Here is a 13,487-nt window from a genome sequence, read left to right on the forward strand (position 1 = left end):
AAGATCATAGACTCACGTACTGTACAGAACTCGGTACAGTATCTCGTGCATTGGAAGGGGTACGGCATTGAGGAGAGGCAATGGGTACCTGGGAACCGCATGCATGCGGATGAGCTAGTAAGGGAATTTCACGCTTTACATCCAGAGAAGCCCAGAAGGAGCTGTCCGGAGTCCACTCCTCGGGGGGGGGGGGGGGGTACTGTGAGGAATCGCGGAAGAGCCGCCGCCATGAGCCAGCGGCGGGCGGCTCTTTCCGCAGCACACGGAGAGGCAGCCGCCTCTTCACATCATGAGGCGGCTGCCTCCATGCAGCAGGTGGGGCAACGCGGCGAAACCGCCGCGTTGGACGCGGCGGTTCGCGCACATGTCCCCGCAGCGGAGACACCGCTGAGCGGGGCTGCGGTGGCTGGGACTCGTAGTCCCACAGGGTTTAGAGTGACGCGCGCGCGCACTCAAACAGGCCTTATGACACCCGGGAGAGAGTCAGCTGATCAGGCAGATCAGCTGACTCTTACTCCGCTCCCCATTGGTCCAGCAATCTGGGAGGTGCTGGGGGATGCATAGGGGCATATATACTGCCGGCTGTTCACTCTTGCTTTGTCTGGCGTTGCGATCACATATGTGGGAGCACCCAGATCTGTAGTCAGATCCTTAAGTGTGCCGGGACCGGCTGGAGCCGTAATCCTACACTTAGCTAGATATTGATAGCTAAAGTACTAGTTTGATTGTGATTATCTGTTATGACAATTTGCCTGCTCCACTACTCTCTTGAACTCTGACCTTGTACCTCGATATTTCTGATACTCTGTTGCCGAACCTCGGCTCGTTCCTAGACTCTGTTTCTGCCTCCTGATTTTGTACCCCGATATATCTGATACCCCGTTGCCGAACCCTGCCTGTACTTTGACTCCGCCTTTGCCTACTGTATTGTACTTTATCTGTCCGTGTGTGTACGACCTGGCTTGTCCGACCTCGAGAACCGACCTCACTCTTGGAGGCGGTTCCTTGTTCTGTTAGTGACCCTTCCGCCTGAGGGTTACTTCCAGCAGATCCTTCCTGCTGGCAGCCTGACTCCTCCCATCTTGGAGAGCTCACGGTTGCGGAGGGAATCTGTACAGTACGTCTTGCTGTACTGAGGCCTAGTCCTCTAAGTGTTACTGTTACACCTAACACTACACTCTACTCAGGTGAACGGAGGTTAGCTAGTATATTGGATTATCGGTGATACTGCAGATCACATATAATCTGGTATACGTCTGTATTCCCCGTGACGCTGCAGGTCACCGGTAATCAGACCTCTCTGTGCTTCACCGATCGTTACAAAATTATTGTTTAAATAACATTAGGCAGGTGCATAAATTTGGGCACTGTTGTAATTTTATTGATTCCAAAACCTTTAGAACAAATTATTGAGACTCAAATTGGCTTGGTAAGCTCAGTGACCCCTGACCTACATACACAGGTGAATCCAATCATGAGAAAGAGTATTTAAGCAATTGTAAGTTTCCCTCCTCTTTTAATTTTCTCTGAAGAATAGCAACATGGGGGTCTCAAAGCAACTCTCAAATTACCTGAAGACAAAGATTGTTTACCATCATGGTTTAGGGGAAAATATGCAGAAAGCTATCTCAGAGATTTCAGCTGTCTGTTTCCACAGTTAGGAACATATTGAGTTAATGGAAGACCACAGGCTCAGTTCAAATTAAGGCTCGAAGTGGCAGACCAAGAAAAATCTCGGATATACAGAAGGAACGAATGGTGAGAACAGTCAGAGTCAGACCAGCACCGAAGACTTATAACATCATCCTTCTGCAGATGGAGTCACTGTGCATCGTTCAACCATTCGACACACTTTACACAAGGAGATGCTGTATGCTAGAGTGATGCAGAGGAAGCCTTTTTTTCCGCCCACAGCACACACAGAGCCGCTTGAGGTATGCTAAAGCACATTTGGACAAGCCAGCTTCATTTTTGAATAAGTTGCTGTGCACTGATAAACTAAAATTTAGTTATTTGGGCATTATGTATGGAGGAAAAAGAACACAGCATTCCAAGAAAAACACCTGCTACCTACAGTAAAATGTGGTGGTGGTTCCATCATGCTGTGGGGCTGAGTGGCCAGTGCAGGGACTGGGAATTTTGTCAAAGTTGAAGGACGCATGGATTCCACTCAGTATCAGCAGATTCTGGAGACCAATGTCCAGGAATCAGTGACAAAGCTGAAGCTGCGCTGGGGCTGGATCTTTCAAGAAGACAACAACCCTAAACACTGCTCAAAATCCACTAAGGCACTCATGCAGAGGAACAAGTACAACATACTGGAATGGCCATCTCAGTCCCCAGACCTGAATATAATTGAAAATCTGTGGTGTGAGTAGAGATGGCCCGAACGGTTCGGCCGCTAACTCATTCAAGCGAACATCGCTGGTTCACGTTCGCGTCGAATCGCATACTTTTACGCGAGTTCGATCCGCCCCTATACTACATCATTGGGCTAAACTTTGACCCTCTACATCACAGTCAGCAGACACATGGCAGCCAATCAGGCTGCACTCCCTCCTGGAGATATCGCCCCTCCACCATCGCAGCTGGTGCTTACTAATTGCTATATTGTGACAGGCCCAGCACATTCAGTGCCTACCTTTTCACTGCACCTGTGTGTGTGACAGCTGCACATTTGTAATACCAGTCCGTGCCGTGTATACCTTTCACTGCACCTGTGTAACAACACGCAGTTTTATATACCAGTCACTGCATACCTGTTCATTGTACTTGTGTGTGTGACAGCTGCACATTTGTAATACCAGTTCATGCATACCTTTCACTGCGCCTGTGTAACAGCACGCAGTTTTATATACCAGTCACTGCATACCTGTTCTTGCACCTCTGACACTGTAGTTGCCATTGGCAGGTTTTGGTGCGCCGTATCAATTGTTATGTATAGAGTGCTTGGTGGGCCCCAATGTAAAACTTGCATCGGGGCCCACAGGTCCTATGCTACTCCACTGGTGGAGTCTACTGCTCCAGTTCCTGCTTTAATTTAAATGCACTATGTATACATTTTTCCCTCACTAGTCATATTTTATTTGGCCACTAGATGGCACCTATCCCCCCATTGGCATCCAATGCATGCAATAGCATTTTGCAGCCATCTAACAAGTTTGGCCTGCAAAGGATGCCATAAGAGGGAGGTGAGGCCACTACCAGGAAGTCTTGGTGGAACACATATGCATTCCACTGTGCTATTTGCTGCCCTTAAAGGAAGTAGGCGGATTTTGTCAGCGTGGACATGCCGAATGCCGTCCTTAGAGCCCATTTAAATCTGGATAGTGAGAGTTTGCCCTCCAGCCTCCGTAGAAGCGCGATACAGCGCGAAATGGCTGTCAGGCGAGCAGTGTCCAGCACCCACTGTCACCAGTATGTCCATGTATGCTGCACTACTGTTTTGTTGTGCCTCACTTTTTGAAGAATAAATGTACGTTGCAGTGCCAATCATTCCTGCTTCTTCTCCTTCTTCCATAATACCGCTAAGGCAGGGCCCACACTTGAGTGTTGGTTATCATAGCTGTTTTTTCAAATTTTTACATCGCCATACAATTGCCTTTTTGTTTTGCACTTTTCACTTGCAATTCATTGTTTTTTTTTGTTCTATTTTGTAATACCAGCAAAACACAATAGAATTAGCAACACATGTGGCATGGGGAAAAAGTAGAAAGTTGTCCATATTTTGTTCATGTGGAACAATGGAAATGAGAACAAACAGAAATTAAAACCCTAATTGAAAACGCCCATTTGACTTTCATTACATTGGCGTGTGTCTCTATATGGCAAGGCACGTGTGATTTTAACGAATGTGTGCTCTACGTCACAGTTGACCGTGGAATAATTAGTAGCAAGGAAATATGATCAATAAGCAATAAAATAAAATCTGATATAAACGGGCCTGGAGCACTTGCAAGCCACTAATTAAATTGATGGTTAAAAGGTTAAACAATTGAAATCAAAATACATCAAAGTGTGATCCCTGTTATATATCACAAAATAGGTTTTGCCAAGTGTGTGACGGGAGCTAGGCAAGTGGCTGCATGCTGCACGTGCACCCTCAAGGCCGCGACCCCCCCTCCACGCGCAATGTGCCAGCGTTCATGAACCGCACATGCACCCATCCACGACAGCTGCCTGAGGCCTGCCTGCATGCCGCACATTGGTGTTAGGCAGCTGGCATGGGCACAGGAGGACACAGGGACAGGGGAATTAATAAACAGGATTTCCTCCTCCCCGCGATTGTGTCTCTTCCACTTCCTGGTTAGTTTATAGGTGTCATGCTAAAGTCACATGCATAATCCTCCCAATGGATTCCTTCTTCTGCACTGCTGGATCTGTCTGCTGTCAACACTCCAGTGATCATCCAGATATCTTCAGAGAGACCACCAGCAGAGGGCAGAAAAGTTGTTGTAAACAGAAGATGAAACATTATCTCTTAGTAGAAAAAGTTAATTGAATAAGGGCCAAAGTGCTTTAAACACCTGACACGTCATTCATCACTCGACATCGACCATCATCACATCTCCATAGTGCAGCAGCACAGCAAAAAAACTCTAAAAACATGAGTGTTGCTTTCCTGCGCACCAGTGATGATCATAATCAGCTAATTACGATTACACAACATTTTGCATACATTTTCGCAATTACGCCTATACTGTATGCAATTACAGATTTGTTAATTCAATTGATGTCTTATAATCATTCATAATTTCGCGTGAATTTTTGCATAATTTTCCAGTCATTTCGTGCCGACTTTGTTGGTGAATAGCAAAGCCCTATACATGCTATCGCTATACATGTTTAGGAGAATAGTGGGTATAAGTCAAAAAAATAATCTTTCAAAAAGAACTTGTAGTTTTTGAGAAAAATCGATTTTAAAAATGCGAAGAAAAATGGTTTTCAAACTCATTAAAATGACTGTTTCTTTGCATATTAAAAAATTGACTATCTCAAAAACTACAAGGTCTTTTTGAAAAATTATTTTTTTTTTACTTGTACCCACTATTCTCCTTAACATATCTGGTGATTTTGGTGGCAATAACATATATACTGTGAGGATATGGTGTGAGGATATGGATGATATATGTGGCTCGTCATCACCACATATGTACAGTAATACGCAGGACATAGCGACTATTTATGATATTGTCATGATATTAGAGGTAACTGCCATCTTGTTTGTCTGCTATGTCTCACATGTGTATTCTGCTGTGAAGCAATGGTCATCTGGCTGTACTACATTTGCATCTAAAGGGACTTCAGTGAATAGAGCTGAGGTGTTAGCCTCCAGCAAAGACATTGGTTAATTAGACAATGGCAGAAGTGAAGGGTTTTGTTCCACATTATCTGGAGTTGAAGCTTGGAAGTCATTGACAACTGAAACATTTACACTTCTGTTGATGAAGGCTGTTAAAGCATTGTGAAGAACTCTAGACTATTTCGTTGTGCGGAAATTAAATTATTGGTGGAGGTGCAAACTATATTCTGTAAATTACATCTATTGGGAGCTGGGAAATCTCTGCAATTAGGGACTGTCTACCTAGCCCCTAATTAGGAGATTGCTAATCAGGCCAATAGCAGCCGTATCCTTATCTTTGATCGGCTAGGAAATACTGTCAACAATGTGTTTGTCACCTGTAACTTGGACTAGGGAAGTCTTTTCATGTATGTGCTATAATACACTTTTCATACATGGACATTAGATCTCTGAAAATTGAATTATGTCTGAGATTTAATTAAAACTAGTTCCTCCCCTCCCCAAGGAAGTTGCAGCCTCCAGGCGTATCTCACAGTATAAAACAGCAGCTAGGATAGCCACAACTGGTAGTTCTTGGAGATAGCACACGGCTAGAACTAACCTGGTTCCTGACCAGAAAGTGCGTACTCCCGCAACAACGCCCAGATCGATACGCTGGTACGTTTATATCCCATTTTTAAAAAATTGCACAAAAATTGTGTGAAACATTATGCGAAATTACGAATGATTACAATTACTTATGAAATTAATTACAATTTTCCTTGAAATTACAATGCATAATTCAAAATTACGAAGGGTAATTACGCATAGGCATAATTTCTGCTCATCACTACTGCGCACTAGTGTAAATAACAGTAATGATATCATATACATGGTAATATCTCTATATATTATTATTTAAGCATGAGCTTAAAGTGTACCTGACATTACATGTTATATGGGAGTGTATTCAGCAAAGTATAGTAAAGTTTCCACAACTATGCTGCTACCGTATGTGCTTGTCTGAAGCTGTGACTTTATTACTGGCGATTTGTGGGTTTTCGTCTTACTGATATATTTGGTTATGGTCTATTATAACAAATCGTCTCACTTTATCCAAACCACCGCACTCCAGTGATCAGCCCTTGTGACTGGGTGCCATAAGTATCCATTACATCTCGTAATCATGTTTCAAGACATAGGCATTACTAGGTAGGCTGCGCATAGTGCAATGAAAGAGAAAGGGATGATGCCTATTACATTAATAAGATTAAAATCTTATTATACTGTAGTTTGGTGTAGGGAATGGAACAATCACTCAGCTTCCTTTTTTTCTTCTTGTCTATTTTGCAAACATGATCCTTAAGTCATCTTCTCAGGCACAATTATCCTGGAAGCTGAGATGTATTAATAAACTGGAAGGCTCTGAGTTATGGTTAGCTCAGGTAGTTAATTATGGTTCAGTGACTTACACTTCCTTGTCGCTGTACACCATAAGTCAGCCACTTTATTTTTTATTTCACCACAAATAAAATTATGGACCTTTTCCTCTTGGTAAGGAATGGAGCCGTGGATTAGAGCCGTCTGTGATCTACAAGTGAGAGGCAATGGCCTGTTACGGATCTTTTTACCTAAGACGTTCCTGTATTCTGAGGTTTAATGAATTAGCTGGAAAAGGCATTATAGAAAATTTTGCAACAATCGATGATGCAAATGGAACGTTTTCTTTGTTAACATTAGAGGAAATAGGATGTGGCTGAAAGAGGCCATACACTATGCAACACAGTTCAAACCGGGAAATAATTAATTACACTATAAGGACAACTATCAATAAAAAAGTTTTTTGTTTTTTTAAATACTCTGTATTAGGGTTCACATTACCACTAGTGCTAGGGGTACTTTATTTATTCCCACAGTTCTCTCTGCCTGCTTTACAATCATCCTTCACTCCTAAGTCCAAACACAGCTCACAAATACTTCACTGTGTCCTCCTCACCTCATGCAGGAGAGTCTGAGGAGGAAAACTGATCAGAGGAGGTAACAGGTAGCTAGATGTCCTGTAATATAACTAGCAGTCAGGGGATATGTATACACCACTCCTGACTGACTGCTTGTGATGTTATACTTCTCTGCATAATGTAACAAAGCTCTGGCTTATTTGGCTGCTCCATGGGAGGGGGGGGGGGGGCGACCTTGGCAAAGATATACTGATAATGCCTTTCTGATTCTGAACAGTCAGATAAGTGAAGACAATAAACACATATTGCTAGAAATGTAACCCCTTATCACCACCTGAATAAGATTCTTTCAACTATGATTACTACACTATACGCTAAGTAGTTGATAGCAACCCCCCCCTGTGCCGGGACATGGTCCAGCTCTGCACAGCCGACACCTTTTGTATCTGGAGGAGTCAAGATGATATTACAGCAGAGAGACAGGGCTGAGTGAGGAAAGAAATTACTCCTAGTACTTGTGGTAATGTGTGGTCTAACATACAGTATTTAGAAAAAAGTTTCTTTAATCAATAGAGGTTTAAAGAGAACCCGAGGTGGCATACTGGAATCCTAATAGGACCCAAAGGCATGGCGTATGCACAGTGACATGCCTCTGGGTCATTGTATCGCCACTGCCAGCCCCCCCTGCGCCGCGCTGCACCCCCTTAAAAGATCGCCAGGCTAGCGACAATCTGCTTGTAGCTAGCCTGCTTTATTTATGTGAGGCTTGTCAATCAGCCTCGTAGCACCCCCCTTCTCGATAATACGCTTCCCCCACCGCTCTCCGCCTCTTCTAGCTTCCTCCAATAGGAAGCCAAGCCACGACCCAGGAGTACTTCCACAGCCTCTGTAGAAGCGCTTACTCACGTGAAACGGCCGTAAGACTATCTGTACCCAGCACCCACCAATACGGCACTACTCCAGATACACTGGTATGTCACAGTATTTTACTACATGTAATTGACGTTATGTATGTTTCACCATGGCATAAAAGCAAGGTTTAGCAGCGCCGATTCTCCTCTTCTCTGTATCACATAGCAATGATTGCTAGCATCAGAGGACACTACTGCACCAGAGTAATTGGAGTGTGTATCCTGCCTGTTTTTTCTAACTGCCCTCTGCTGACAAGCTGCTGCTATCTGTAGTGCCAACTTGGCCTTTTCCTCCTTCTACAAATGTAAATCTTAATAGGACCCAGCGGCATGTCATGTGCACAATGGCATGTCTCTGTGCTGTTCTATCACCGCTGCCAGTCTCCCCTGCGCTCTGCTGTCTCCTCTGAAAATATCACCAGGCTAGCGACAATCTGCTTGTCGCTAGCCTTCTTTGTTTACCTGAGGCTTGTCAATCAGCCTCCTCTGCACCCAGGGTCGGACTGGGACACGTCACACTTACCGGCTTTCGTACGTGTTTTCTGCACAGAAAAACTGACTTCAACTGAGAACTCATGTTAATCAATAAGCAAGGTCACACTTCAATGCAGATTTCGCATGCAGAAAAAAAACTGACATCTTGCGCAATTTGTCAGTTTTCTCTATAAATTACATTAGCTGCTGTAAGGCAGGGGTCACACTTGTCTTTCAGTTTTCTGCAAAGTGTAGAAAACTGAAAGACAAGTGTGACCCCTGCCTAAGGGTCCACCAGAAAAGCTTTAGCCTGCTCCCCCCATCCCCACCCCCCATTTTGGGCTAACATACGCATATACTCTAATATATATATTATTTATAAAGCGCCATGGGCAGACTTCAGAGATTGGGTCCGACCAGATACATTTTAGATAATATAATCAAGTAGTTACATGCCTCATGATAATTCATTAAGTAGTTAAATGCCGCAAAATAAAAAAATATTAAGTAGTCCAGTGCTGTTCAACTTTGCGGGCATGGTGGGCCATTTTTTTTCCAGACCACATGGTGGAGGGCTGACCCTTCCCCTCCCCCCCCCCCCAAAAAAAAAGAAATCTAGCAGCAGTTTCACCACAAAATGCAATCAGATTGGCAGCACATTTCCCCACAAAATGCAACCAGATTAGCAGCATATTTCCCCACAAAATGCAATCAGATTGGCAGCAGATTCCCCACAAAATGCAATCAGAATGGCAGCAGATTTCCCCACAAAATGCAATCAGTTTGGCAGCAGATATCCCCACAAAATGCAATTAGATTGGCAGCAGATTTCCCCACAAAATGCAATCAGATTGGCAGCAGATTCTCCACAAAATGCAATCAGATTGGCAGCAGACTCCCCACAAAATGCAATCAGATTGGCAGCAGATATCCCCACAAAATACAATCAGATTGTCAGCAGATTCCCCCACAAAATGCAATCAGATTGGCAGCAGATTCCCCACAAAATGCAATCAGATTGTCAGCAGATTCCCCACAAAAATCAATCAGATTGGCAGCAGATACCCCCACAAAATGCAATCAGATTGGCAGCAGATTTCCCACAAAATGCAATTAGATTGGCAGCAGATTTCCCCACAAAATGCAATCAGATTGGCAGCACATTTCCCCACAAAATGCAATCAGATCGGCAGCAGATTTCCCCACAAAATACAATCAGATTGTCATAAGATTTCCCCACAAAATGCAATCTGATTGGCAGCAGATTTCCCCACAAAATGCAATCAGATTGGCAGCAGATTTCCCCAAACAATACAATCAGATTGGCAGCATATTTCCCCACAAAATGCATTCAGATTGTCAGCAGATTTCCCCACAAAATACAATCAGATTTTCAGCAGATTTCCCCACAAAATGCAATCAGATTGGCAGCAGATTCCCCACAAAATGCAATCAGATTTGTTGCAAATTCCCCAAAAGAGAGAGGGCCTGGCAGGCAGGTCTATAGGTGTCCCCAGTATAGGTAGGCAGTAATATAGGTGTCCCCAGTATATGTAGCCAGGTGTATAGCTTTCCCCAGTATATGTAGCCAGGTCTATAGGTGTCCCCAGTTTAGGCAGGCAGGTATATAGGAGTCCCCAGTTTAGGTAGGCAGGTCTATAAGTGTCCCCAGTTAGGTAGGCAGGTCTATAGATGCCCCCAGCCTGGAAGGGGGGGGGGGCAGTGGGCACAGAGCGGCGGGGAGGGGAGGAAGCCTCCCCCCCTCCCTCACGTGGAGCCCCCCTTTCCATGCTACCCCCTCCAAAATTGCAGCCAGCCAGTGTGGCAGCGAGCGGGAATAACACACCGAGAATCAGAGAGCTCTGCATGCCGGCGCTGCTGGTCTGGTCTCCTGCACTGCACTGTCCAATCATGCTCTCACTGGAAGTACAGTGAGAGTGTGATTGGATAGTGTCAGTGCAGAATACCAGACCAGCGGCACGCAGAGCTATCGCTCTCGGTAAGCCGTTCCACGCTGTTGCAGCTGGCTGGCTGCAATTCTGGAGTGGGGAGCACGGAAGGGGGGGCCGCTGCTCTGTGCCACTTTCCCCCCTTCCTGCGCTGTGCCCACCTCCTTTTCAGCACTGGGGCCACTAGGGCCCCCCAGGGGCAAGAGGCCTACTGGGCAAAAACCTGAGCTCCCGCTGGGCCTGTCCGAGCCTGTCTGCACCACTGCCTCCATTACAGGTCCCCCCCGCCGCTTCCCACCTCTGCTAGCTTCCTCCAATCGGAAGCCAAGCCGTGACCCAGGAAGTACTCCTGGGTTTACAAATTCAGCCTCCGGTTCTCTTTAAAGAACTGTTTATAATAGTAGCTGATAACAAAACAAACAAGATAATATAAACACTGCTAGCAGTGTCTCAGCTGAATACAAGCCAAACATGTGCACAGGAGAAGACACATTCTCAGTGGATACATTGTAATATATAAATACAGCAGCTATGCAATAAATTACAATGGCAACTTTCAGTGCAGATCAACTGTACTTTGGGAACTTGTGATTTCTAAATAGACAAAAGCAAATATGATAACTATATGGGTAATAAAAAGTAGGAAAACATGTTTTTACTGAATGTTATGTCAGAGTTTAATCCCTCTTTTTAAGCAGAAATTGATTGGAGAGTAGCGATCATTTTACTACATTGTAGCACTAAATTTCAACCAGACTTATGCAGAAATATATTTAAAAGTCAATAAACTAACATGACTGTTAGGCTTTGTGCTGGTCTTGATCAATGCAGTACAAATGTGATGTTGACTATCCTGCTCTCTTCACTGCATACAATCTATAAATATGATTGTCTTACTCAATCAACTTCTGATCAATAATTCCATTTAAATCAATCCACTGAAGCCATTGTTTTTAATACATTTTTATTAATTTTCATGTGTTTATTAAACTGAACGTCTAACTAGATTAATGAGAGAGATTAGAGGGCTCGATCTGATGGAGCAGAGAGGTTTGTACATGCAAATAGGCACCCAGTATAACAAGTCAGAACTCTTAACTGAAGAAAAACATGCAGAGATAAATGATACACCACCATCAGGAAATGCAGCTTACTTATAACCATGTATGGGCACCATAAGGATATCTATACACATTAGGTAACATCAGACTACAGCTAATCAGTTAACAACATATTTACATAGTTATCTAAGTTGAAAAAAAAGCCTCAATTAATTTCAATGTCACAGAATATCTCCATCAGTGGTGAGCAACGGATGAAATCCAAATGGGTTTCATTCGGATTTCATCCCCCTAATTAGCGCAGCTGTGTGTGTGAGTGTGTGTGTGGGAGGGGGGGTTAAACTTACCCAGCAGCCTTCTTGTTTAATCCGCCCCACGGCGCGCCCCACATTGCGCTCCAAGCCGTGTCACGTGACTACTACGCTTCCTCCTTCCAGGTTGAAGGAGGAAGCGTAGTAGTCACGTGACCCAGCTTGGAACGCAGCATGGGACGCACAGTGGGATGAATTAAAGAAGAAGGCTGCTGGGTAAGTTTAACCTCCCCCCCCCCCACACACACACACACACGCACAGCTGCGCTAATTAGGAGGATGAAATCCAAATGAAACACTAATCTCCATGACTGGATTAAGTTATCCCACATCAAGCAGTCAAAGCTGTGTGTGCACAATTTTAAAGTTAGGGAAGCATCTCAAACTATTTTTAAATGCAAGTTAGATACTAGCTTCTATTCTGGGATGACAGTGTGTTTTTCTTTTATTACCTGGGAAAAAAGAGCCTTCTTCCATCAGGCAGCTCACTCATAGATGTGAACCACCAGCGCTGCTGCAGATCATAGATGTGCCCCAGTACAGCGCTGCTGCAGATCGCAGCGCTGTACAAAGTAATTAGACGGTGGTTTCACCGTCTAACAGTCTCCCGAGCAGCGATCACCACTCGGAGACTGAAGGCAGAGCTCCGCCCCCCGAGCAGGAGATGCACCCGTAGCCTGCGCGCAATCTCCTGCTAGCCTCATAGACAGCCGTTCACGCAGTCAGCAAGTAGTTAAATTATACTGTGGCTACTGTTTTCATAATTATTACTTATAATAATTTTCTGTATGTATTAATTATTTATGTTGCATTTAATAAAACTACATAAAGTCATTTTTATGGCTACATACCTGATTTGAGCACCACACAATGAATCTTAGCCTTTCCGAATTGCTCCCTGAAGTATTGTATTGTTTCGTCGGAAACAGATTGGGAGGCATTGAGCGGTATGGCCAGTATGGGGGTGTGTGACACCCCGAAAAAATATCTACCACAGAGGATTCCTAGCATAGACAGCATAGACATAGACCCCTTCCCAGCATAGACAGACGGATGTGCCCATGTGCCCCTAGTATTGGCAGACCCCTCCCCAACATAGACAGCAACATGTGCCCCCAGTGTTGTGTAGCCCCGCTCCATATACAGAGCAAGCAGCGTGTTTTACTTACCAGCCGGCTCAGCCAGGATTCCTCTTCAGCTCTGCCATCCACGGTCTCATTTCTATGACTCCTCTAGTGGTGCATGTAATTAGACACTACTAGAGGGCATCTGATCTGACTGTGCGACAGAGCTGACAGGGATCTCTGATAGGTGAGTGATGCACGTCCACTTGCTTGCACGCTTCACTTCAGTAATTTCATATCTTGATGTCCAGCATGATTTTGGCACATTCACGTGGCGGAATGCATGACCACAATCTACCAAGCAGTCCTTTACAACCGACTAATAGATCGCGATCAACATACAACACCTGGCCTACAACAACTTTTGGTCTTTGAGGACAAGTATGTATCAACTTTTTCTACTGTTTTCATTTGCTGC

The sequence above is a fragment of the Hyperolius riggenbachi genome, chromosome 2 (assembly GCF_040937935.1).
Source record: "Hyperolius riggenbachi isolate aHypRig1 chromosome 2, aHypRig1.pri, whole genome shotgun sequence".
Taxonomy (NCBI): domain Eukaryota; kingdom Metazoa; phylum Chordata; class Amphibia; order Anura; family Hyperoliidae; genus Hyperolius; species Hyperolius riggenbachi.